General features: G+C 37.0%; 1 long non-coding RNA gene across 1 annotated transcript in view; it reads right to left on the reverse strand.

Moving 5' to 3' along the window:
- The window catches only part of LOC140683949 (uncharacterized), a 60,875-nt gene extending 35,012 nt beyond the window's left edge, over positions 1–25,863 (reverse strand). The window contains exons 1-2 of the long non-coding RNA XR_012055639.1: positions 25,587–25,863; positions 25,364–25,418 (exon numbers count right to left, since the gene is read on the reverse strand). This is a non-coding gene — a long non-coding RNA (uncharacterized lncRNA). The remainder of the gene's footprint in view (positions 1–25,363; positions 25,419–25,586) is intronic.
- Between the last annotated feature and the right edge of the window lie 1,776 nt (positions 25,864–27,639).

A 27,639-nucleotide genomic window follows, 5' to 3' on the forward strand; every position in this document is an offset into this window, starting at 1 on the left:
AAAAGACAGTATTTTTTGACATTCAAGTGCAGTCTGCTTTTAAAAAAGGTGTGTGCTTCAATTTGTGAGCTCAGCATCTTTACCACCTTCAGAAAAGGATGAAGAGATGATTCTAGACCTGTGTTTGAAGCTGGGTGCTGTGAGACACATGTGACACATAAGGTGTCTTTAGCACTGTTAGACTTAATGCCAGTGACTCACACCAGGAAGCTGAGCGAGGAATTCAGCTCTTCAAACAGCCAAAGGCTTAAAGGCCAAGCTACAGTCATCATTTCCATGTATGCAGAACAAGAAGAGCTTCAACCAGAGAAAGCATTTTTGTACCATTTGAGATTCTCCTGAAATAGCACTGGGAAAAGCTCCAGGGAAGCCAATGAAATTACACAAGGCGTTCATCTGTTTGACAAGCATCATCTCTGCAATGTTTACCATAGCAAACAGAAAGACACCCTTAATAAAAGTAAAAATATATTTCCAAACAGAACTGTAGAAAAGGAAAATATTACTGGTCCATCAAAGAAAAGATCATGCAATCTCAAACTTAGCAGATTTTTGATAGTTTTTTCAATGCCCATCTGCTGTCAGGACATCTACACTCACAAGCTTTCAAGCTTTTCTTCACAGACGAAGCTTCTTTCTTCACAGTTCCTATGGCCAGGAGCTTTCTTTAATTAAAAACAAACACTCCCAGACTCTATATAAACCAACTGGATTTTGCAGAACGAAACCTCAGCAGTCACCCTGGGGGTGTCTGCCTAATCCACACAGCTGGGTTCACTTTCACTGAAAACTGACACAGAGAGGAGAGAGTGTGCAATAAAGTCTCATATCATCATGGAGACAGGGTTCCTGCACAGGTCCCAGAATTAGGAAGTACTTCTCTCAACAACTAATAGAAGAACTAGTGCATTTGGTAACAAATCAGTTCAAATCTCAGTCTCCAAAGTGACAATTTAATGAAAATGTGCCAAATTAGATAAGATGGTGATTTAAGATCCGAACTGACAATACTCAAAATTACTATTTATTTGCAACATGTTTATGGACTGTGCTATATATCTGTAATGTGGAGTCACTGTCAGGGAAAGTGGCAGACTTCCATCAAATTTGGGGAAGTAGTTCCATTATAAATATCAGGATTAGAGTAATTGCCTTGACACCACTAACAAAACTGAAATCCAAGAGTGAACAAAAAAGGAACTAATAGATCATTAGGCTGTATCAATTAAGTTCCATGGTCTTTTCTATACTTAGACAAAAGTCCAGTCAGCTCCAGTGAAGGATATAAGACTATACTGTAAACCTTAGAAGATACACTAAAGCTGTGTGAAGAACTTACAGTTCTTCATTACCATAACTTTCACTGAAATTATTTTTCCAAGCATCTGTTACTGTACTATTGCAGTGAAAAACAAGTTGTTGAAAAACAAAACAAAACATCTCTGTTTTTCCTTTGGGTACATTGTATGGTGTTCTTCATTCAGTAACCCATATCTGTTATTGCTAAGTTTTGTGCATCATTAAGGAACTTGTTTATGAAAATGGCACTGTACAGCTTTCTGTTTGGTAGAGAATGAAAGTTATTTGAAAGATATGAAAATTTTATTCCATCACAGTTTCAGCTATTGGTAACTGAAGAATTGCTTCTATGTGTCCATCTTCTATCACACCTCAATAAAATGTCCAATTAAAATGTTACAGCTTATGCTTTCTCCATCTCTCAAACAGCCTTCACAATTATATTTGCCAATACTAACTGGCATCCTGAACCATCAACACTGTAAAATCCCACATTCTCATACAGACTGTTAGTCAGCCCTGATAATTCTTTTTGCTTTCAAAGATACATCAAAATTTAATGAAAATGTGGGAACTTTTCTGATAAAAAGGAAAACTGCATATTTTGTTCTGCTCATCTTGTTGTATTCTAACACTGCAGCTTCTTGTCCTGAGGGTATGGATGAGGTATCTGGTATTACTAAAATTTAGCAAAGGGCTGTCACAATTCACTGTTACTGATCAGAATAATTTCCAAATAGCCAAATAGAACTGCATTTAAAAATCCTTATCTGAATTCAACACAACTGCAAAAATAAAAGTACAAGATACATAAAAAGAAACATAAAGGGAACTAAAGAGAAAAAAAGAAATTATTTTCTTCATTGTTTTATAAACATTTTTCCTAACATTATCTCTCATTTCCCACACTTTCTTTATGTGCAACTATATCAGTGTAGCTCTGTGTGTGGCAGCTCTGGTCTAGTTTGGATCAGCAGCAACACCCGTGTCATATGCCTGTGGCTGAATACCACAGTATTTGCTTTTATCATATTGAGTAAAAGCAACTTGACCACCTCTACCCCTTACCTTAGATTTCTGCTCTCATCTTACCCTCACAAAAAAAAAAAAAGGTATTGACTGAATATTTTTCATATAGGTCTTTAAAACCATATATGCTACCAAGTATTAGAGGTAGAAAAGGTAAGTATAAGAATTGCATATATAAATGCATGACAGGGAGGTCTGTCTAATGTCTGTGGCCATTTAGTGCCACATCTGACAGACCTAAAACACATCTGAAGCTGAACATTTGAGTTTTACCTACAGAGAGCTGCATTGTATCTAGCAAAGAAAGTTAGTGATGATGACCTTTAATTAAGGGTTTTAGTTGGTTGTTTAGATATAACATAGAAAATGTTGACTACCAGGGTCAAAGAAGGGATATAATACAAAATCCAGTGAGAATTTTACCCAAGAAGAATTAGGCTTGAGTGTGGCACTGGTGATCTGTGAAGCAGAATACATTTCTAAGGAACATTTTGTACTTGGTGGTGCTTAAGTGTGGCAGATATCCCAGACAGACAGCACTGTTATAAGACTACTGAGAAAGTATAAAGGTGAAAATAATTGATGCCACATTAAGATAATGTCTTTTAGCTACTCACTGACAATATGGGCTTGCAGATGGGGATAAACTCCTAGTTTCTGGAAGGATCACAAAAATTGCTGTACAAAAAATATAATCCAATTATTTTCCTATACTGAGTCTCTTAGGCTGTGCAGTTAGTCTAACACCTTTGCCTCTATTCCAAATAAAGGAATAGAGGAATTTATGTAAAAAAAATGTCTTAAGTCATTCATAAATCTCAATAATCTCAAGTCATTCATAAATCTCAATAATGCAAATAATAATAAAATTCCACTTTATATGTAAACACTGGTGAACACACATGTAAATACAGTGCTATACTATGCATAAGTCTATCTAGTTTACTACAGTTTAGACTCAAAGTGTAGTAATTCTTTTCCCACCACCCACCAAATGCAAAAGGACACATATTTTGACCCTCCTGCCAACAAAACAGCAATAGATGCATACTGAAGTAGGAACAATGTGCTTCACTTTTCTGGTGGTGTGCCAGTAACACATCAGCTGTGCTATGGAACAAATTCTACAAAGCCTGAACATTAGTACTGGAGGGGGGGGGGGGGGGCGGGGGGAGGAGAAGAGAAACTTGATATTTAGGAAGACAATAATGTGACTGAAATGTTCCATACCAAGCATCAAGTGCCCAGGACAAATTCCTCTGAAGTCAGTAGCAAAATTCTCACAAACAAATTTTATGAAATGGGGTGCAGCGAGGTACAGCCACTTTTAAGGTACAGTCCTCTTTCTGACTTGGGTCCTCAGTGAAAGAGAATAAAATACTATATGAAAATGAAAAAAATCCTGTATGAAATCAGTTTTGACAACATTAAATTGTATGTTTACACATCAAATAGCTGATAGCTTTCATCATATTTTGTCAATCTGTATGCTTGTTAGGACTGATGTGTAAATACTTGTTTAAACATCTTTACTTCAGCACAATGCTTCTATAAAAATGCTTTGGTAGCCGAAAAATACCTCTTCTAAGCAGGTTCTCTTTACTGCTTTTTTTTTATTTCTACTTTTCTTTAATGCAAAACTGGCAGTTCTTCAGGACTCCATGCTGCTGCCTCTCATATTCTCATCATTTATTGAAAATCTGCCTGAAGGATGAATTCACAAGCATGGCAGTAGCACTACTTATTTTCTAGCCCCCTTACTCTGCTAACAGACTTTCAGCAATAGCATGATCTAAACAATTTATAGTAAATGGAGAATCCTAGCTCTTCCGAATAAAACATGTGACTGAAAGCAAGTAGTATAAATGGTTTACAACCCACTTGAGAGGTATGACTAATGAGAGGCTGTACTACTGCCTGTTGCTGGATAGAATTAAAATAGTTTGCTTCATATCTCTGGGCCAGAAACATAGATTTCTCTATGTAAATATTTCAAATATTTCAGGAAATCTATCTATCTATCTCTCTGTCTGTCTATCTGGTTTAGGGAGATTTTTTTTCTCCCAGGCTATTCTATTCTTGCATCCAATAATACATAACACTACACTTGTCCTTTGCCTTTGTCAGGGAATAGCTGATCAGGAGCGTTGATATTACTGTGTACAGACACAAGCCCTGAGCACTATTCTCCTACAGAAAACTTCACTTAGCTGGGACTGTAGTGAATTATTTACATCCTGCTTTCTGTTTTACAATTCAACTGATCCTGGGGACAAATAAAACTCTGCCCACTCAAGCAAAACCCTCTGAATCCTCTTTTTTTTTTTTTTTTTTTTCCTTTTTCCTATTATTTGGACTGCTCATAAGTTATCACAGAATAACAGAATACTCAGAGTCGGAAGGGATCCACAAGGATCATCAAATCCAACCCTTAAGTGAAAAGCCCATAGAGAGGTCAAACACACAACCTTGGCATTTATCTGCACAATGCTCTAACCAGCTCAGCTACTCTCAGTGGCATATGAAAGTTTCCATACAACATCTATAAATTCCCCTCTATCTATATTCTCTGTATTGTCTTCTAAAGCAATACTCAATTTGAAATTTCCAGGCAACTTGGATGGTTTTCTCTTCTTTCTGCATTTCTTTCATTCGGCTGAGTACACGGTGTCATTTCACAGATTCAAGGTCTCAACTGGGCCCAACAATCTTACCGCTTTCTAGATACTGGATTTTTTCCTTTCCATTAAATAAATGTGACATGGTCTTTATATTTCTTATGCTTCCTTTTTCTTTTCCAGTGCTTTACATCAATCAATCCAACTTAACAATTTCTGATGGAATTCACATAAGCTTTTGTAGCTATGGCACACTGTTGTGAGGCATGAGAGACATTAGGCCTTTGCTTCTTCTTGAAATCACAGGTAGGAATGGGCTGCCTGGATAGCAAATGTCACTAATTTAAACTGCATAAATATATCTGCATTCAAACATCATTTCACATTCTGTCAGAAGCATGAGAAACATGGAGAATGTCTTCACTTAGCAGTCTTAGGTTGCGCTCAAAATTTGCTCAGTTCACCTCTTTTGAACACCTAATATCATCAAGACGTGCAAACCAAAAGTAGGCTTGGAATCTAATATCCTTAGTAAATCTAAATAAATATTCCAGTTTTGCCTTAAAGAATGCCTTTCAGGCACTGTCTCCAAGGCTTTAAAATTCTGATTCAAACGGAGCACATTGTGGGGCTTTAGTTCATAGTAACCCTTCCTCTGAAGAACCTCTGCATACAACATTCTCTAGCAAATTGCTGCAAGTAGATTATTATATATCTTAAATTGCAAAACATTTAAAATAACAAGTCTCTCCAAATAGCCTTTAGACTTTTTAGGTAATAACAGACAATGGAAGGCATTTGTAGAATAGCCAGAATTTCAGCAATAGATGAAATACTAAAAATCAAATGAGTTATTAAGCAGCAACTGTTCTGTTTCCTGATATCCCATTATAAATAATCTCCCCCTCACCTTTTCCTTATGTACTTCTGCTTCTTTCACTGCCAACCAGTACTTGCTATTTCAAACACTTGAATGTGGGCAGGCGAAGTGGAGGTGTCCTACTATAGGTAAAGGTTTCACTATACAGCCCTTATAGTTACTGATGATGTGTCTGCTACTGATTATTTAACCATGATGTAAGCATTGATGAGTGATTCTATAGGCAATTAGAAGAGATTTCTGGGTTGGTAGCTCTGGTCCTAATGAGAGATTTCAACTTCTCAGGCATCAGCTTGGAACATCACCTGCTATGAAGAGCAGGTTTTGCAAATTCTTGAAGTTTGTAGGAGATAAGTTGCCACAAGTACTCGGTGACAACAAGTAAAGGTCTCTCCTAGACCTGCCTTCAGGAATACAAAAGAAGGGTGTGATTGTAGGCGGCCCTTTTGGCCACAGGGAACAGGAAATGGTTGAATGCATGCACAGCAATGGCTATAAAATGGAAAGAGAAGGAATCATTATTTCTGGGACAGAATAAAATTTTTCTCCATAAATACATTTTGCCTTACAGAAATCTTTAATTTTTCTTGCAAAGAGCATTCTATGTTAACAAAAGTGGAAATTAAACACACAAAAATAAATCACACAAACCCAACCGTATACATCTCTATAGGATATACAGAGAGTGGACATGTATTACAATGCTCAATGGCAGAGTTTGAAAAAGAAAATTATTTACAGGCTGCGGTTATTTATATAATTTAAAAAGTTACTCTGATGCCTGGGGATTTTTAGAAATAAAAGCTCTGGTTGTCTTTGGAAGAAAAAATATGAATATATAATATTTCTCATCTTTAATATGTATTTTATAAAAAATATTCTATCTATAGATGAAAAAATACATAATAAAATATTCTAGTAGGACAGCTGAAGCAGCAAGCTAATAATCTGTTCCTTGTTCAGTTTAGATACTTCTTAGATTACATATTAAAAACTTATTTTTCTGAAACTGCACTTAGAACAATCCATTCATAAAAAGAGCATTTATGGTAAACACTGTCTATGTGTTGTTTAAATCATTCTTGCTTATAAGTGTATAGGCAATTGTTTTTTCTATTTTACGAAGTGTGAAAGAAACAGTTGCTTCACTTATATTAACTCATGAGTTAAGAAAATCAGAAAGGGACAGCTAATGGTAACATACATATTCCATGTTCAGCTCCTTGAGAATGCAAGTTTTACAGAAAGATTCAATTTTTTCACTTAACAGCCAAAGGCAAACCCAAATCCAATACAAAATACAACGAGGTTACAACTTGTTCCACATAATTACATAAACCCATCACTGTTGCTGAATACTTTTTTGTTGTTAATATACTGTCCAAGCTATAAATTTGGCTTATTTTAAAATTCTTTTTGACTCACTAGTCTAGTGAAAAATACTATACACTTAAAAAGATAGTGTCTCTAGCCCTTCTGAACACCCTTGTGATTGTGGCCAAATTTTTATTCCTGTTTTGTTGACCAAATTGAATTATTCCCAAAGTTAAATCATATTTTCCCTTCAGTTCATAGTGTCAATACTTCAGGGTAATCCTGTAGATAGTTCTAATATCCTTTTAGACTACTGAATGAGTATTTTGGGTAGTGAAGCTTATTCTGAGTGGGTACATTTTAAGGCAATAATTGTCTTTGCTTTTTGTGATGATTGGCTGTAGAAATATTGGACACACTAACAGATAATATTTATTGGCATTTTTAAACAGTTACCTATTATTTTTTTCAGATGATTAAATTCTATCCAGATCATCCAAGTTAAATTTTGAGAGGATTTCTCATATAAAATCTGCAATGAAATCCTGCCTGACAGTTTTTATGAGCTTCCTTTCAGAAATACAAAACCACAGAAACACACCTCTGTGAACACAGACTAGGACATTGCTAGAAGCTAACAGTTTGTATTTTGTCTCTTCACGTCAAACATGAATATGGCATTCATTAAATTATTAAAATGTATGATAAAAAAGATCCATGTGCCAGGCATTGGAAAACCACTGACTTGAAACAGAATGAAAAAAAGAGAGGTAGTCTCAGAAAAAGGGATATGAAAGAAGAAACAAATTAGTAGCTCAAAACCAGTGAGTCATCAAGCCTAAATGTGTATGTGAGAGCACAGAAGCAGTTTATATATAATATAAGTGAATTACCAGAGGGATTGTGCTGTGCTGTATTAAAAAAAAAAAAAAAATTGTAAGGTGGCAAAATTTCATATCATACAAAGTTACTTGAGTTTGCACTGTTCAGAGAATATTGCTGGAAAGTGCCAAAAGACCTCAGAGCATCATGATAGTATAATTAAGTACTTATTATGCACATTGAATAGCATACACATAAGAGAAATATATAAGCCACCTGTGCAGTTTAACTATATTCAAAGGAATCTGCATGTTACTACAGAAAGCCAGATAAACTGTATTAAAAAAACCTGGTGACAATGCCTTTATGTTTATAAACAGTCAAGACTTATCTGGTGCATTCTGTGCAGCACTGCACACCTACTCTGTAAAAATATGTATCAGAATGAGAAATGTCTGGTAATTGACAAAGATGGAATGCCTTAAGAATTTGTACCTTACATCAGGAAGAGGAACACTAAGTGACATCAAATACATAACACATATAATGAGTGGAACACTGAGCAGCTATTGTCTCTGATTTGTGACAGAATAAGGATATACACAATCAAACAAAAAGAAACTAAACACCCAGATGATTGTCTTTTTACCCAAACAGAAATAAAACCAAGGAATTCACTGCCAAAGGCTGGCAGATACCTACCAATGTGCCAAAGTTAGACCGAAAATTTGCATTTTACCAAAGATGGTAGCATAAAACTTATAAGGATCTTAGAAAGTCATTGAACTGGCAACTTTACAGACTTGGCCAACCTCTAAATAGAGACCAAAAGCCTCAGTACTGGAGTCTACCAAGCTTTTAACAACTTTCCTTGAACGACTAGGCCCTGTTCACTCATTTGATAAAGACCTAACTGACATTGTGCCTAAATCTAAATTACAACCCTTGTATTCATTAGAGGGAAATCAAACTTGATTAACTCTCTGAAATCTTCGTTCTGTCTGTAAGGCATACCTTACAGATGTGCACATGATCTCGCAGTTTGACCCAAGCATAGAAGGATAAAAGAAAAGGAAGAGAAAGAAACAGTCACCAAGCAAAATATATGGCAGTTTAAAAATTTTGGTCTGAAGAAAGATCTGGTTTAGGTGTACCACCAAACCTAAAGGATATTTAATCAGCATTAAATATTCTTCACTAACACAGATAGTGGTTGGGTGACGAGGTTGATCATATCTCTTGTCTTAGTATTGCAGCTGAAACCAACACAGTCTTATTCCTGCAAAGACTGAAGGATGAAGTTCTCAATAATTAAATACAAATATTATTATCAGAGACGTACATCAACAGAAGAGGCTTTGAAGTGTAGAAGATGCTTTTACATTGTAGCTGGCATGCAGGGATTATAAAGGAGAAGCAAGGTCAAACCAAGAAGCTGTGTCCGTTCCTCCTGCACTAGTCCAATCCTCCAGCAACATTGCTTAAAGAATTATCACTCTCTGTTCTTCAGATGATTTGTGTTTTGGTTTGGAATGACCTAAAGAAGCCAAATGAAAAATAATTCAGAAGCACTGAAACTTTGAACGTTATTTTAATTCCCTGGTGAAACTGATTTTAGTCATCAGTTTACAGTCGCATCTATCTTGATGTGCTTGTGCACCTCCTTCCAGCTGCCTGTGTGTTTAGTTCGTTTTCCCAGTAGTTTTAGTGCTAATTAACAGAACACTGAATTTCTGTGGCCTGTGAATTAATTTGATCTCTTCCCAGGTCTTCAATCAGCCAGAGCCACCTCTCTTTTAAATGAGGGAGAGACAGTAAACCAAAGACCTCCAGTGCTCAAGTGGGAAAAAACCAAACCCAAAATAAAACCACCAAAATAATTCAACACCAACAGCATCTTCCTAGCAGCAGGCTGGTACTGTCAGCTTTAAGATGGAAGAGTAAGTAGTGCACATACCTGAGCCTATGCTCACACAATAGAAGGGCAATTGCTTTCAGTGAGGAAATATATTTCAGCTTCAAATTCTCCAAAGATTGCTCCAAGAAAATTCTTATTTTAAATATTAAAAAACTAACTCTTTGATATTATCTTTTGAAACAGCACCTTTACTTAGTGCAACTTGAAAAGACTATGAGAGAAAGTCTCTACAACCTCTTAAGAAAAGAAGGAAGAAACAACCCTAAGGAAAAAAACCCTCAGAGTAGAAAACTCCCTCATAGTAGAGCCATCAAAGAAGTGGTAGCAGAAAAAGCTGGCAGGGACAAAAGGAACTGATTCACCTACAGATGCAGAGCATTCATACTCCTGTTAAACCAAGAAAATTAAGTACCAGCCACTGACTCACCGAGTCCTGTGGATTTTTAATGTTGGTGCTACTAGTCTTTGTTGGAGTCAGCCTTTAATTCCAGTGATGCAGGCAAAAGGGACACCCACTATGAGCAGATCTTCAAGTATCTCTGTCACACTGGATACACATCTTAATCACATGATGGTATTTCATTCTTTAATTTCATTTTACCCTTTGCATTTCACCCTTTTATTTTAATCACCTTTACTAAGGGCTAAGGGTTCTCATATTCTCCATATAAATAATCACAACTCAAGCAGTCTGCAGTCGCTAACCATTAAGGGAAAAGATTAGAAGAAAGGGAGAAGAGGGCACAGCACTTGGTGTTGGACCTATTCCAGAGGAATCCTCCTGACTCAGGTTGTTCTCAATCAGTCTGAGAACTGCTCAGTGCAGCATAGAGAGGTCACAACAAAAGGCCAGACATAGATTTACAGGACACAGCAAGTTCCCCTCTTTAGAGGTATTTTCCTTCCTTTTCACATTACATCTAGAAAATCAAGTATTCATCTTGTTACCTGCGACAGAAGGTACACTTTTTCATGAAGAGGATTTAACACATGAAAGTTAGGAATTGTGCACTCCTGTGTCAAACAGAGTCAGAATATTTAGTGACAGTTAGTAAAGCACACGTGAAAGCATACTGACAAAGATATTTTGTCTGTAATCAAAAACTAAAGTTTAACAGCTGAGTCTATTTTTTCCTTTGCTATCAGAAGTTGATCATTTTTTTCCATGTTGGTATGATAACCAGTTTTCAAACTTAATTTCTTTAAAAGTTTATTTTGAATTTGTGAAATGCGTTCTCAGTGTATCAACCACAAAATACATAGATGCTATTATCTGCTATTTCATTAAGCACATCTTTCAAGACTTAAAGGAAAAGTGAATCTGACTGCAGGGCAGTAAGATGCATTCATGTAGAAATTGCTTTGTTCATGTGTTTCATCTTCTCACCTCAGAGTGACATCTTTGCAAAGATGGCTGCCATCACCCTTCCCGTCTGCATCCTCTTGGATGATTCCCTAGAGACATGCCTGCCAGTTACACACAGCCTTTCCAGAAGAGGAGATATGCACTGGAATATGATCCCATGGTTTCACATGACAAATTTTATTGTTATCACCTTAGTATCAGACTAAGCAACCAAATATCTGGATGAGTTGATCTTATTGAAAGTAATGTGAAGATCAAGCTAAGGTTCCGGGAGGAATAATGAAGAACAGATTAAATCCATGAAACTATTTTTAATACTTTTTTTAAAATAGCTATAAAGTCATGGACAATCAGAATCCATTACAATTGAGAAACACACAAGATCTCCTTTGAAAAAGTAATTTTTTTTAAATTATTGATTTTCACATGTACTATAGATTTTCAGATTTGAACTTGAATTTTTTTTTTTTTTTTTGATAACAAATTATTCAACTTATTTGGGATTGCTGATGTTGAAGAACTTTTTAATGGAATTCAAATAGCTTCTTTCTAAAAATTTGAAACATAATGAGATTAGTATGAATATTCTGCTATTAGATCTCAGATTTATTTTTTATTATTCTTAACACCCACATTCTGTCATTGCTGATTTTTCTACTTTTCTCTGCATCTACCTATGACTCATTTGTCACTTGCAAATCTGAAGCATTTAATTTTAGACATTTGTCTTCTGAGAATCAGTCATAAATACTCTAAGAGCTGACAGTCTTTTAAGACAAAAATGTCACCTCCCTCCAGAGTTGTTGAGCCTTTTTCTCCATGCTCTTATCTTCCTATTCTTCCACTTATTTCTGCAGAGGTAGTCTTAATTCACATCAGCCCCAGTTAAGAATTAATTAGATTATTTCAAAGCTTAGCAAAGAATGCCAGTTAACTAGGAGCAATGGATTCAAAACACCCATTGGGTTGTAGTAATGTATTTTCAGCAAATACTATTTTAAGGGAATTTGTACCTCCTGCAGTAGAAATGAAGAAATGTCAGACCAAAGAGAAAATATAAAATTAATATTACCCAGTTTTACTTTTTTAGAAATAGAAGAAGACTTTTAAGCAGGAGTAAATGTGTATGACTGCTCCAAACATTTGAATCATTTTTCTTATATATAATTTTTCTATGTTGTTTCCTTTCCCCTGCTTTAAAATTTTTAAATTTTGTTTTGCTGTTATATCCAGGAAAAATGCTGCTGGGAAATCACAGCTGTTGTGGAGCTCTGCCAAACAAGTGAGCCCACACAAACTGGCAGGGGTCAAATGTTACCATATCAAACATTCTTGACACCTTTTAAAAAGGTACATTTTAATCATATTGCTCTTGACAAATTGCATATGGGATTTCTTTTACTGTATTTAAAGGTGGTCAGGCTGAGCCTGTCTAGAAGAAACAGAGCTCCATGAAAACCCAGCCCAGATCCTATTCACTCCTCAATATCACAGAGTCATCTAGGTTGGAAAAGACCTTTGAGGTCATCGAGTCCAACCTTGTCAATTAGACCACCACAATGAGTGCTACATCCAGTCTTTTCTTCAACACTTCCAGGGGTCATGACTCCACCATCTCCCTGGGCAGCCTGTTCCAATGCTCAATCACTCTTTCTTGAAGAACTTCTTCCTAATGCCCAGCCAAAACCTCCTGGTGCAGGCTAAGACTGTCCTCTTGTCCTGTCACTGGGTGCCTGGGAGAAGAGGCTATCTCTCCTCCCTCCAGCCACAACCTCCTTTTAGGTAATTGTAGAGTGTGATAAGGTCTCTCCTGAGCCTCCTCCAGGCTAAACAACCCCACTTCCCTCAGCTGTTCCTCACAGGACTTGTGCTCCAGACCCTTCACTAGCTCCATTGCCCTTCTCTGGACACACTCCAGCACCTCAATGTCCTTCCTAAGCTTGGGGGCCCAGAACTGAACACAGTACTAAAGGTGCGGCCTCACCAGTACTGAGTACAGGGGAAGAATCCCCGCCCTGGTCCTGCTGGCCACACTATAACTGATAGAGGCCAGCATACCATTGGCTTCTTGGCCATGTGGACACCCTGCAGGCTCATATTCAGTCATTGACAACCAGCACCCACAGCTCCCTTTCTGCCTGACTGCTATCCAGCCATTCCGTCCCCAACCTGTAGTGCTTCATGGAGTTCTTGTAACCAAAGGGCAGGACTCAGCACTTGATCTGTTAAACCTCACAGTGTTGGATTCAACTCATCTATCCGGCCTGTCCAGGTCCCTCTGCAGAGCCCTCCTCCAACAGATCGACACTTGCACCCAACTTGGTGTCATCTGCAAATTTGCTACTGGTAAACTCAATCCCTTCATCCAGATAATCAATAAACTAGCACTTCACAGATTATCCCATCTGATATTATACACACTGATTTTTCTTAAGAAAGCGTCAGTGCCTCCAAAATTTTACTTAATAATTAAATAATAACAATGCTTTGAGACCATAAGAAAGTAGGTTTTATTTCAAGTGGATTACCTTAGAAAAAGGTAAGTCTTGAGGGCCATGGAAGACAATAGAGGAAAAAGTACAACATCTGAGGAACTGAGAGAATGGCATCAAAGTGCATCTGTTGAGGTGTTTTCCACTATTCCCAGACAGCTACAGATGTGAAGATACTGAATTCAAAGTGTTGACGAAAGAAGATAGACAGAGAGACACAAAAGAATGGGAACAATGGAATATGGGGAAAGGCAGCTGTGGGCCTATGCCAGAGTATGTAAACAAGCAAAAGAACTCAAGACACCAGGAATGAAAAACCATTAATGAGGGTTAAAGCAAAATTCAGAAAGAAAGGTGAGGAAGGAGAGACTGGGAAGGTCAGCAATTTGTCCCTTATGTTAACAGTAGTAGGAGTGCACAGGACTCAAGGGATGGACATGAGCCAGCTGGAAATTTTTACATTAAGACTGGTGGGCAGACCATCATGGGTGACAATGCAGTGGGCCTCTGCTACAGCCCTCTTGCTCAAGAAGTAGATGATGTGTTCTTAATGTAACTTGTTGTTAGCCCATGTGAAAATCTATGAACTCTTCAGAGGCCCTGGGTGTGTAAAATCTTGCAACTAGAGTACACTGACACTTCCATTTGTCACCAATAGTGACTACATTAAAGTTATAGAAGTGATGACTACCAAGTATAAAAATAGGCCTTTTGTTCTTGCATTGTAGTCAGGCACACTATAGGCAGACTCACGCCTGCTCCAAATGTCTTTGCAGCCTCATGGATATCTTTCCACTCACTCCAGAAAGAGCTGAATAATAAATATTGCACCAAAGATGTGCAAGACAGGCACATCTTGCAATATATTCATAACAGTGACATTTGACTGAGCTGCAATGGGCCATGAGTCATGTACTGCAAGATATAACACTCTGATAACAAAAAATGCTACACACATAATAAGGAGAGGGGGTGGGATAGGAATACTGTGCAGGATAAATAAAGGTTATATGCCTCCAAAAGCCACAGAAACTAAAACATTATCTGGCCATAAATGCACTCGAAGGCCTGAAAGCAGTGACATTTAAAAGACTCAGTAAATCAAGAATGCAGGAATTGCCCACCCAGCCAGTTGAGGCAGCTCTGTGATGCCTAACTATTCTAAAGTTAAGAAATGACAGCCTGATAAAAGCTTCTTCTTTTGCAATAGATTTGAGTATTATCTATATGGTTGCTAAGTACAGTCCCAAAGAGATTCAATTCCCTGTTGCCCATGGCCAAGCACAGGTCTGTAACAATTCCTTAACCACAGTCTCATGAAAGTAATCATTAAACAAAATCTTTTTAGTTACCAGAACTAAACTACTCTGCCTCAGATTTATTTTTAATATTTCAGAGACTGATTCAAGCCATGGTCCCAACATCCATGAGCAACAGCCCTTTGTCCACTGGAACAGAATCTGAATCCAAGTTTTTCTCTCTTTCTGTAGACAATTACAGCAATGTACAGTAAGATCTGGCTGCTCTCTAAGAGATGGGAAGGTGGGAGCCAAGCATGATGTACATCCAGCAGATCAGGTGTCTTGCCAGCTATAGCCCAGATCCACAGCATCCAGGCAAGGTACAGACAGGACAGACCCAGAGATGGCAGCCAAGCTCAACCAAGAGTGCAGATCATCAGGAAAATTCCTGGTGATAAGGCAAGTCAGGTAAAGCCATGAAAGCAGCGTTCAATTAGGATCTTGATCAAGAGAGCCCATGGCCAGGAAGGGCTGCAGCTGAGCAAGAAACTAGCAAACCAGCTAGAAACCAGCTCAGACGAGGACTGAAGGCCTGGGCTTAGCTGAAATCAGGCTCCCAGGCCCATGGACAGAGGTCCGATGGGAGGTTGATCAGGACAATTAAGGTCTAGTAGTGCCCTGATTATAGAATCATAGAATTATAGAATGTTCTGACCTGGAAGGGACCCATAAAGATCACTGAAGTCCAAGTCCTGTTAAGATCCTTCACCAGCAGTAATCAATTGAATGATTCACCATGCAGTTAAAACTTTTATGTAATGAACATAGATTAATATCTGCTGGAAATTTTTTGGTCAAAGGGCTAAAAATTATCAGTATCATTTCAGTTTTCATTTAGCAATGACAGATGTGGAACCAGTTCTGTGACTATTATGAATTAGGAATGTAGCTGAGACACAATTTATGCTTTACAAAGGTTGTTTTCTTCTAGTTGGTTTTTTTTTTTTTTGGTTATGTATACTAAAACACTATAAAACATTATGAGCCACTACACGTGAGATAATTGCAGGTTTTACAATGACTGCCTCTTACATGATTAAAGGTAATTTTTAATATGTATCAATTTTTATTTTGTCACTTCAGTTGTTCAAATATAAATGCTCCATAAAATGCTGACCCTGTTAAAATCTATGATGATCATTGTAATTCTCCTTTTTTAGAGTTAGGTTTTTAATGTTTCATTCCTCAATACTTTACTGAAAATCAATGGTTAAAATAGGCAATTATTTCTACATTGAAATCTGGCTCAAAGTTTCATTAAAATATTGTTAAAATGTTGGACAGATGGATTAACTGAGACCAAACATTACCCCTTACAAATTAACCCTACAAATATAATGAAAGCTCTCTTTCATACATGCTACTATAAAGCTTTTGTTAATAAGAGGTCCCCTTCTTGGACACTCAAAATGAAGTATTGTTCATTGCCATGTGGCTCACATTAAATACAAGGAAACAAACAAAAACACAGTAAGTCTTTGACATTTTAATGACTGTGGATCAGCTACTCCTACCAGAAGCAGCTCTATTAGCTAATTACACTCACTGGTAAAAACATTAATTTCAGCTCCTGCCTTTTTCTGCTAACTTTTAGTACAAATCTTAATGCTGGGAAAGGTTATATGCATTATCAATAGCTCTTAAAGACCTCATCCGAGATGAGAGTCCCTCTGGCATTTAATAATTAGAATATGAAAGAAAATTTTTGAATAAGATTGCTTACACAAGACAGAAATAGAGAAATGCTAAAAGTGAATGGATGTAAGAGCATCTCCATTTTAGGATAAGGAATTTTCTTCCATGGGGGAAAAGGCTTTTATAGGATCCATGCTGGTGATCTAGCTGGCTCCAAGGGCCAGTCAATAAAATTTTGCACAAGCTTCCCATTAATCTTAACTTTTGGAATTCAGGTGGGTTACTTAATGATGCCAGCTCCTACTGCTACCAGAAGCATTTTCAGGTTTGCAGTAGTTCATAGGATCTTCTCTCCAACTCTATTTGAAAAGCAGAGATTTGCTGTTGAATATAGATGAGACAGAAAATTTCTTTTCAGTACAGTATTGTGTTAAATGTAAACTAGTTCTCTTTAGAAGAAGAAACATAGTGATCAGACTTAAGAATCACCATCTGATTGAAGATGATACTGGCTGACACAGTAAGTGTGTGAGAGTAATTCATTTAAGTATATGAAAGTTAAGTGAAAGACTGATGCATATGGTAAAAACCAAGACACCATTGGACTACTGCCTACCACGATGTCAGGGTACTACTTTGTACCAAAAGAGACGTCCATGAAAAGAGGACAAATTCACAAAGCAAAGTTATTATCTAATTATGAACATTCTTCTGAGATCACACCAACCACTGTTGGCACCTTTCCCTCCATATTATATGGAGGGAAAATAATAAACCTTTGTGAATGGACAAACTGAACTTGAGCATCATGCACTTTTGGCAACATATCACAGATAGAAGAAATTGAGTACCATGAAAATATTTTTTGCACTAAAACACTATTAAAAGATAATATTTTAAGGCCCTAGGTGTTCCCACATAAATATTTGGAAAGATTACAGATTCCAAGAAAAGATATACTCTTTTGAATAACACAAAGCCATGCAAGCTCAATGATATTCCTAAATACCAGTGCTGAGAAAACAAGTAGCAGATGACATGTAAATCTGATAGTGATGAAAACAACTTCACAGACACATGGCTGGGGCTCCCAAAGGCTCAGACTCTGGGTAAAATACCAACAGTTCCACCATGGAAGTCTGTCCCCATTATTCTCTGTACCCACATATTCACACTGATACATACACACAGAGATAAAAGGATCTATTTACTATCTCCTTCTAAAAGATGATTTTGCCTGTTTTTTTTTTCCCTAAATAATTTGCAGTATTTTAAATAAAACCAATGTAACTGGAAAATATTACACCTGTACTTCAGAAAGTTATAGAAAAGCATACACCTCCAAGGAACACAATTAACTTTCAGCACTGACTTGCTCTGCATGGAATATTACACAGACATGATGAAGGAAACAAGCACCAGAAATGCAAGGTAGATAAGAAACAGCCTCAAAAGAACATAGTGATATGTAAAGTAGAACTACTCAATTGAGGGGCAAGTCTTAAAGGATTTCTTCAAGGATCCATTTGAGGATGAGTATTTTCTTAGTATTTTCACTGATGACCTGGACACAAAAAAAATTACATGCATTAATTACTGTTTGCTGATGTAAAACTGTAAAGCAGCAACAGTCTTGGCCAAGGACCAGAATATCATACACAAAGAGCTCTATGACCCTAAGAACTGAAGTAATAGAAACTGGATTAAATTTTAATACCACAAAATACAGTGTTATGCACTTGAAGGCTGCTATGAAATACAGACAACTGGAGGCAGTATAGAAAAAGGATGGCCATCACAGGATACCCAAGACACCCATTTGATAAAGCTTTGAAAAAGACAAGTGAAATCATATGATGCATCAGGAAAACTATTTCCAGTAAAGAAAAGAAAATATAAATGCTATTGTATAAAGCACTTTTGGTGCTGCAGCACAAATGCAGTCTATACTTCTGAACATCTATGTTAAAAAAGATACAAACTGGATCAGGTGCAGAGAATTCTTCAAAGATAATCAAAGGAATAGACAGCTTCTCTGTCTTCCAAAGGAAGACTTAGAGACATTTACATACACTGGGAAAAATAAAATTAAGCCAATTATGATACCACACATGCATTGGGCTTGCAGGGAAAGATTTTAATAATTTTGTTAGGGCTACAAGGGTGGCTCCTGTGAGAGTCTGCCAGAATACTCCACATCCAACAGAGTTCTCCATGTCCAACAGAGCCAAGACCAGCCAACTCCAGAACAGACAGGCCACTGGCCAAGGCTGAGCCTGTCAGAGATGGTGGTAGCACATATGGGATAATAGATTTAAGAAGGGAAGAAAATAATTCTGCAGGAAAAACAGCAGCCAGAGAGAGCAATAGCTCTGCAGACACCAAGGTCAGTGGAGAAGTAGGGAGTGGAGGTGCTCCAGGTGCCAGAGCTGAGGTTCCCCTGCAACCAGTGATGAAGAGCATGGTGAGGCAGCTGGGCCCCTAAAACCAATGGAGGTCCGTGGTGGAGCAAAGATCCACTTGCAAGACCGTGGAAAACCCCACATCAGAGTGAGGGAATGCCCAAAGGAGGCTGTGGTCCCTTGGGAAGGAGGCTTCTGTCGGGACCTGTGAACCCATGGAGAGAGGAGGCCACACTGAAGCAGTTTTGCTGGGAAGATTTGTAACGCCATGGGGAACCCACACTGGAGCAGTCTCCTACTGAAGGACTGGACCCTGTGGCAGAGATTTATGTTGGAGAAGTTAATGAAGAACTGCAGTTGCTAGGAGGAACTTACATTGGAGATGATTGAGGAGGGCTTTCTCCTAGGAGGGATCTCACACCAGAGGATGTGAAGAATGTGAGGAGTAACCACAGCCCCCATTCCTTGTCCCCCTGCACTGTTTTGGGGGGAGAAGTAAAGGAAATGGGAAGTAAAGGTGAGTCCAAGAAGATGGGGGGGTTTGGGAGAGTTGTTGTAAGATTTAGTAAGATTATTGTACTCTGATTTTTCTGGCAATAAATTAATTCCCCCAAGTAGAGTCTGTTTTGTCTTTGACATTAATAGGTGACTGATCTCCCTGCCCTCATCTTGACCCATGAGCTTTTCATTATATTTTCTCTACCTGTCCAGCTGATGAGAGGAGTGGTAGAGCCCCTTGGTGAGCACCTGGCATACAGTCAGAATCAACCCACTACAATATCAGATAGCAGAGCGCCAGCAAGAAGAGAGTAATCTAGGCTAAAAAATACTGGCAAAAGAACAAATTGATTCATAATGGCCACAAATACTTAGGCCAGAATTAGGAAGAAGCTCCTTGTTTAATCAGTAAAATGCATTTTTGCAAGAGCCTTGCAACAAAAGTAGTGAGCACTAGAAATATCACTTCAAAATGCATCTTAAGCTGTCCATGAAAGGAACTCTACTATGTTCTATAATATGATTTCTGAAAAGAGCTGGAGGCTAAACCTAGTGACACAGAGATCATTTCACTCCTCTTCTTATTTTCCTATGAATATTCAGCAATTAATACATGCACATACTCCATCTTACAGGAGAGATTATGGACTATGCTTGTCATCATAGTTGGTGTAGCCATGAAAGAAATACTTGTGTTGTTCTTACAACTTCACTTGACTGGTCAGCTAAGTGAGGTAAAGGGGTACCTCTCACCAGATGACATTTAACACCACCTTTTTCCCTCGCTCAGAAGTCTCAGCCTATTTCAAATCACCTTATTGAATGAACACACATACATTCATTAATTACCGTTTTCTATAGCTTGGTGACAAAAAAATGAAATTACAGGAACACTTTGAAATAAATAAGTAAGTCTTATGTGAAGGCAAACTCTTTCTAGCCCTGCACTTAGCTCACTGAACAGAAAGTTAGGTGACATAAAAAATACTATCCCAACAGTAACAATTCATAATGACTCTCAAAATTAAATTACACTGTTTGTAAATTCAAAGGTCATTTGGAAGGTTTCACCAGCACCTTTTACGATCTTTACTGATGAAAATAATCTAGCCTTTTCAGCATCAGGAAAGAGGGAATGAAAAGGAAGATGAAATTAGTCTAATTTCCATATATTGCCAGAATATTCTTTACAAATAAAATTATTTCAGTTTAAGTTTTTTTTTTTTTTATGTAAAAAGAAAAATCAGCTACTTGAGGAACATGCTTTCTTACAGATAATCTGTTACAGATGCAGATGCAGAATACATTTTTTATTACTCTAAATCTGTTCTGGCCTTTGTGGTTCTGCTTCTATCATGGGATCTGAGAGTATCTGTTATTCCCTGGGTACAAGTGCACGTGCCTGGGTCCACACCAGCATAAGCACAGTAAAAAGATGAAAAGCACACAAGACTGAAAAGTATCACTTCCCAAGACATACCAATAACCCAAATATCTAGAACTGGTGGGTTCTAAGAGCTACTAACACTTTGAGAATCTAAAAAAAGCAATACATCAGTACAGATAGAGTTGCTGACACCCAGAATCCAGGGTGAGAAACCAAGTGCCTATGAAATGCCAGTTACACTGTGAGCCATCACATAGCAGAAAGGAATGATGAGCGTGGCAACAGTATGTTATCAACAGATCCCGAAAGACACAATTTCATAGGCTGCTTTCAGAGGACTGAATAGAAATGGGAAAAGGTCATTAATATCAGGCAGTTTGGATCAAATAATTTGATCAAAGGACTGATCAAATAATTTTTTTCATATGCTGATAGCTACAGAATCTTGTTTGCAGACAGAAAAGGACATTATCATATGGATCTTGACACTGTAAATGTAATCAAGGATTGAAAGTGAGAAGATAAGCTCTAGACCAAATGAAGTTAAAAGAAAAAGTGCAATTTTACCTACTGTTATTGTAACAACACATATTTTTGTCAGACTTTTAACCTTGTGTAAGATTTATTTCCCAGCTGGTATGCACCAGGTGTGTTGCAACAGCACAGTTCGTGGGAAGAGGACCTGACTGCTGGCATACAAGACAAGTAAATAAAATGATTTTTACTACAAATGGAGTCAATATTTATTTCCATAATTCAGAAGTAGTAAGGGCTAGCACAAAATAGATAAGCAACAATAGAAGGATCCATTTCCCCCAACTACTCTAGTTTTGGGGAAGTATTTAGCTTAACAATTTATGAATATTCACCAATTCCTTAGATAGTGACTCAAGCTTAGAATATCCACATCTCAGATAATTAAAGTGTCAAAATCTAAGGCTACATTGCTAGCAATTTCTATTGACAGTACTGAATTCAGGTACCACCATAAAGTTACTGCTGCAGAAAGAATAACATTTTAGCACAGCTTTTTTTGGATATTGACAGTGACAGAATCTTTCAACTGTACATGATAATTCAGAGCTGGTCTAGTAGTATGAATTTAATTTAGCAAAAGCTAGCCTCTGTGAGATGAATATCATATTTCAAATATGACAACATATCATATTTTAAAACCGAACAAAGTCACAGCTTTCCTACTGATAGGGAGTTCAACAAATACGAAGTAAGCTGTATGAGACATGTTTCTTTAGCATCAACTCCCACAGATACTCCTGCAGTGCTTCCTCATTCCTGTATCTAACTCCATAAGCTAAAAGTACATCTCTTCCTAGAATAGTGGTCACCAGAAACTAAGACAGGAATTAGAAAGTGTTGGAGAGCCTGAGTAAAATTTGAATTTATGCAAATTCTATTCAGTTACCATATGCCAGAAGAGAGCAATATGAATTTTTACAAACACAAGACACAAGTAAACAAAAGAGATCTTCTCCTAACAAATACTGATAGATGACACAAATACAAAAATCTTTTGGACAAATAGACAATCAATTATGAGAATTATGAGAATTTTTTTACATTCTCAGTCCATCATAAGTTTTTCTTGAACATGACACTTTATGAACACATAAACATAGCAAAGGTAATATAAAATTCTGATATCTATAAGACAGCAACTGATTTCCTGCAATAAACTGACTGGCTGCAGTCTAGGACTTACCTCTGTGAAAAACATTTAAGCAGTTTTTTCTTATCACCTAAATAATTTTGACACGGTTTATGCAGAAGTGTCACAACTGCAATGCCTAAAATGTAAACTCAAATTACATGTTTTCTTCATTCTCTCCCAACATTCAGAAAAATGATAATTCTTTCCCAGTTTGTAAATATATATATGAAATTGTCTCAGGCCAACATTGTACATGGTACTTTTTTGGAAAACAAATCATAAGGATATCCCTTATATTTTTTTTTTAATTGTTGAAGGTTAAAAATACAATAGTGAATACAGGTCGAAGGTAAAAAATACAATAGTGAATACAGATAGAACAACAATTCCAAAAGGACAGAGTCTCCTTAAAACATGCAAACCAGTGTAGGATTTGTGGTAGAAATAGCAGTATAGGTTTCCACAGTAATGATTCAGTCTTTATATGAAAGTGAACTGCTACTCTGTTCACATTACTGAATTATGCTGCAGTTAGAATCATTCAGTGGCTGGATCTATCTTGGGGGACATTTAATCCCTGGGCTAAATGCCCATGGCTGGGTTATTACCACAAATTATATAGAAGACATACCTGCTTTTAGCTCATTCAGATAACAAAGCAGTTTTAAAATAGGTTTGTAACCTGAAGCAATTATCCATTCTAGCACCTAAACCTTTCATTTGCAGGACTAAATACTGTATTGAACTTCTATTTTTAATGCTCTGATGAGAGTAAGATAACACCTCACAAACTCTAACTGGTTTGTCCTATAAGGGGCATGTATTTGAGTAAGGATAGCAAAAACCAGACTCTACACTGATCCTGAGTTAAGGCTAAACAGCAGGAATCCACTCCATTTGTAGGTGAAGTCAAGACTTAGATTTTCATTTGATTATGTAAGTATCTAGTGGTCTTACAGATTATTTAGACACCCTGTTAAGAGTACTTGTTCTCATCAGAGATACAACACATTTGTATGCAGACCAATGTTCTCAAAAGAGGAACAACTTGGCTACATTTGTGGTTGGAGAGTTACCTTACACTCAGCCATCACAGAGATTGTTTCATTAATCTTTTACTCTCTGCAGAAAATTACTTACAGAAGTAAACACAGACTCTCTTCTCACTCTTCCTCGGCACCTGTGCAAAAATGATCCTCCACTCCATTATTTTCTGTTCATACACAATTTTTTTTCTATTTAGTAAATATCTGTTTAAAAGAATATTATTTAGGGAGTCTTACAGAGTACCAACCACTTGACTGGGTCCACCGATTTGTCTCATGCATGCAAATATTTGACCAAAATTGCATAAGCATTAGCTTTGAAAACAAAAGCAAAGTCCCTTCTTTCAGAAGCCCTATATATTTTTAGTATTTTTCTTTTCAGAGAAAGGACATATTTACCAGGGGGCACATAAAGGAGCTACAGTTTCTGCCTGACCCCATTTGCTCTGCACAGATTGATGTGCTCTCCATGTCATACTACAGAGGATGTGTTATGCTGTTCAACAGCACGCTTATTCACATCCTGACTGCATCCAGTCCTGCTGTATAGCAGTACTGTGTGAACAGATTGCTTTCATGACAGTTTCGAGACTCACAGGGAGCCAATTTGAATTGCAATTTTATTTTTAATCATCCTACAAGGGATATCTACAATCTAAGACACAACTGTCTCCAACATGATGCCAGTATAAATAAGTGAATGCTTCTGAATGGTCACCTTATATAGTTTTAAGGTGCAAGCCAGGATCCTGGAAAAATTCAGAATCCTAGTACCCAGTTTGGGGAAAAAAAGCCTTTTTTTTTAGTTCCCATTTTCTTTTTCTTGTAGTAACTACATAAAAACGTGATGAATTCAGGAAATTGCTCCAAAAACTATATGGGAGTATCCATGTTCAGCTTGAATTCAGGATTCCTGGATAACCAGAGCAGTATGACTCAGAGGACTGGATAAACTTCCCAATCATCTGCTTCACAAAAGTACTTCAAGTACTTTCTAAACATTTTCAACTACAATTGTGTGATTATTTTAGCCCTTTGCACTTGCACTGTGAAATGCTCAAATTAAACAAGACCAATTAAGCACATTGTTTTTGTACAGGATAACACTTATCTCAAGTGGTGTAATTGGCACTTTGGCTATGTGTACACTGTGTAACGCAGTGCAATACAGAGATATCCAGCCTATCAGGAAAGAACACAATCATGGTAATTGCAACAAGAGTGCAGACAATGTGGAAGGGAGGAGAACTTTGAGCAAAATTAACTTCCGGAACAAAAACTTCTTTAGCATCCACACTTGGGCTCCTCTAAACAGCTTTAGAATATTTTTACCAGGGAATAAATCAAAGTGCCATGCAGTAATCATCTTTGATAGACAAGAAAAAGAGTCTGTATCTCATTACTGGGTCCTACTACAGCAGATTTCCTTTTAATCAACTTATTCTAGTCTTTACTAGGCAGAAACCCACATCTTCCAGAATAAATGGCCCCTTGATTACACGGTCTCTATAGCCTTACAGCTCTGTCCAGGTAGTTATTATCCTATCAAGGTTTCCATGACAACTTTCTTTGGTCACAATGGACACCAAGTAAAGCCATTCATTTAAATGAACACATTTTGGTTCAAAGCGAGATGCAATGAACTTTCACTTTCCATCTTATTCTATGTATTCTGAAGGATACTCACACGGGATTCCCAACTTCTTTAGCCACATCTTGTATTCTCCAGTGGATTAAGGCTCCTACAAAGTAAAATCCACATTTCACTTGTGGAACAGTTCGGTGAAATCCAAAGATGTTGTCAGGACCAAATAGGAGCGAGGAAATAAATGAATCACATGGAAATAAGATCACATGCACCAACTACATAGGAAGTGCCAAATAGCAGGTTAAAAAAAACAAACCCATACCTCTTTTTTTGAAAAAGCACATGGACCCATTCACCAGCTGTGCTGCATCCCTCTTGAGGCAATATACAGGCAGAAAGAAAACAACATCCTGGGGAAGGATTTACAAGAAACACAAGGAGTTAGCAATTGGCTACAAATTGCCTAATTAATAAAGAACCAAATTATTATGCTAACTAATCTTGTGATTATAGACTGATTTAAGCATTGCTGATAAGTATTATTATTAGTCAGCAATGCAGCCATATCATACAGTATTTCATTTGCTTTGTAAAAGATTAAACTGTAAGAGGTTAATCACCTTTCTGATTTATGGAAATTTAATAGTTTGCCTCCTGTTACTGTTTGTAGCCATGAGGTTAAATCACCTTTCCTTATTTTAAAGAAAAAAAAAATAGAGATTTTTAAAAAATTATTTCAGTTCTTAATCTCTCTCATGACAAAACTCTCCATTTTGTTGACATCTTGGGTTTTGTCTCATACTACAAAAACCACTTGGTTACCAATGTCAGGTTATACTAAGATTATGAGAGTGCCATCATCTGTAGGATGATAACAATGGTCGTTTGTGCTTTATATCTGTTTCCAGGTGTATGTACATACCATAATAACTGCCTACTTCAAATTATATTTCTGCTGGTTCATTTGATTTATCCTGGGTTTTTAAATATTTTTCCCCGAAAAATGAAGCAAAATCAAAAACTATTTTACATAGAATGTAAATGTTGGAAAATATATATTTTTTTATATATACATTTAAACAGCAAATGCTTTTCTACAGGGTTCCTGAGATGTTATTCCACAATTATATCTAACCAAGGTGTTTGACAAAGATTGTAGCCTATTTCGTTCAATGGCTTAATGCCAGCTGGTCGGCTGAAAGCCACAGCACTTGGCACAACTCAACAAAGGTTCTTGCTAGAACCTTCTAGAAGTACAGGTGCCTACATTCTTTCTTAGACAACTAAATTAATTACTGATAACAATGCTCATGCACAGTAATGTGTATAATACAACATCTTAACATATCAGCTATTTTAACTCAATGTATTTTTCTGGGAAGTCTTATGACATTGTGTAAACTTGAACATAAATGACTGACAACAGAAAATGAGTACCTAATAGATACCAATTTGAAAAAAATCAGTACTGCTTAAGTGGTATATTTAGATGTTTAAGAGGGTAGGTGGCACTCTGAAAACAGAGATTGTAAAAAGTTTGCATTAAAAAGTAGTGGGGTTTAGAACATTTTAGTAGCATCCAAGAATTTTTTTTTTTTTTTTACTATTAATGAACTATGGTCCGATTATAGTGAAAGCACAATTAACAGTAATTCAACAAGTTTCCACAAATCTTTCTTGCAACATCCATGCCATTTGCTGGTCTTAATTCCTCCCCTTTTCCTGAATTAGCTCCCTCTAGTTACACAGAATTATTTGACTGTTAGAATCAATGTAAGAAGTTGTGCTATTCTTTTAAGCCAGCCTTGTCACTGTATCAAAACAAAACAAAACCAGAGTTGTAACTTCCAAATAAATGAATTAATTTTCTTCTATGAAATCCCTGCCTAGCTTCCTCCTTTTCTTTTTCTCATTAACTTTTACACCTGTTATCTCTTCTGATAAGCAAAAAAGGCAAATGGAACAATTAAGGAAAAAAAAAGAAATTATGCAGGAAAAAAGTAGTTATGTTATGTTTTGTGGGGTACTACAAACACTTTAAGCTATGTCCTGCTGAACAATCCAAAACCTTAAGCATTTTTTCACATTTTAATCTGTTGAAAACTGGGACCAGAAAGAGAGGGGTTAAATAGCCAGGAAGCAGGTACAGCTGAGACCCTGCAACCCAATAGCCAGCGCTGATACCTTGATAAGACCACACTATATAAGAGAACAAGCCTCCTAATAAGAGAGATTATAGCTTTTTTTTATAGAGCAACAGCTTTTTGGCCTGCATTGTTTGTGTTTTTTTGTGACCTGCAATGGTAAGAATTTTCATTGGAGTTGTTTGTTTTCTTAATCTGCTGGCACATGCAATTTAATAACAGGGTTTTAGT

Source organism: Taeniopygia guttata, chromosome 4, assembly GCF_048771995.1.
Source record: "Taeniopygia guttata chromosome 4, bTaeGut7.mat, whole genome shotgun sequence".
In the NCBI taxonomy this organism is placed as follows: Eukaryota; Metazoa; Chordata; class Aves; order Passeriformes; family Estrildidae; genus Taeniopygia; species Taeniopygia guttata.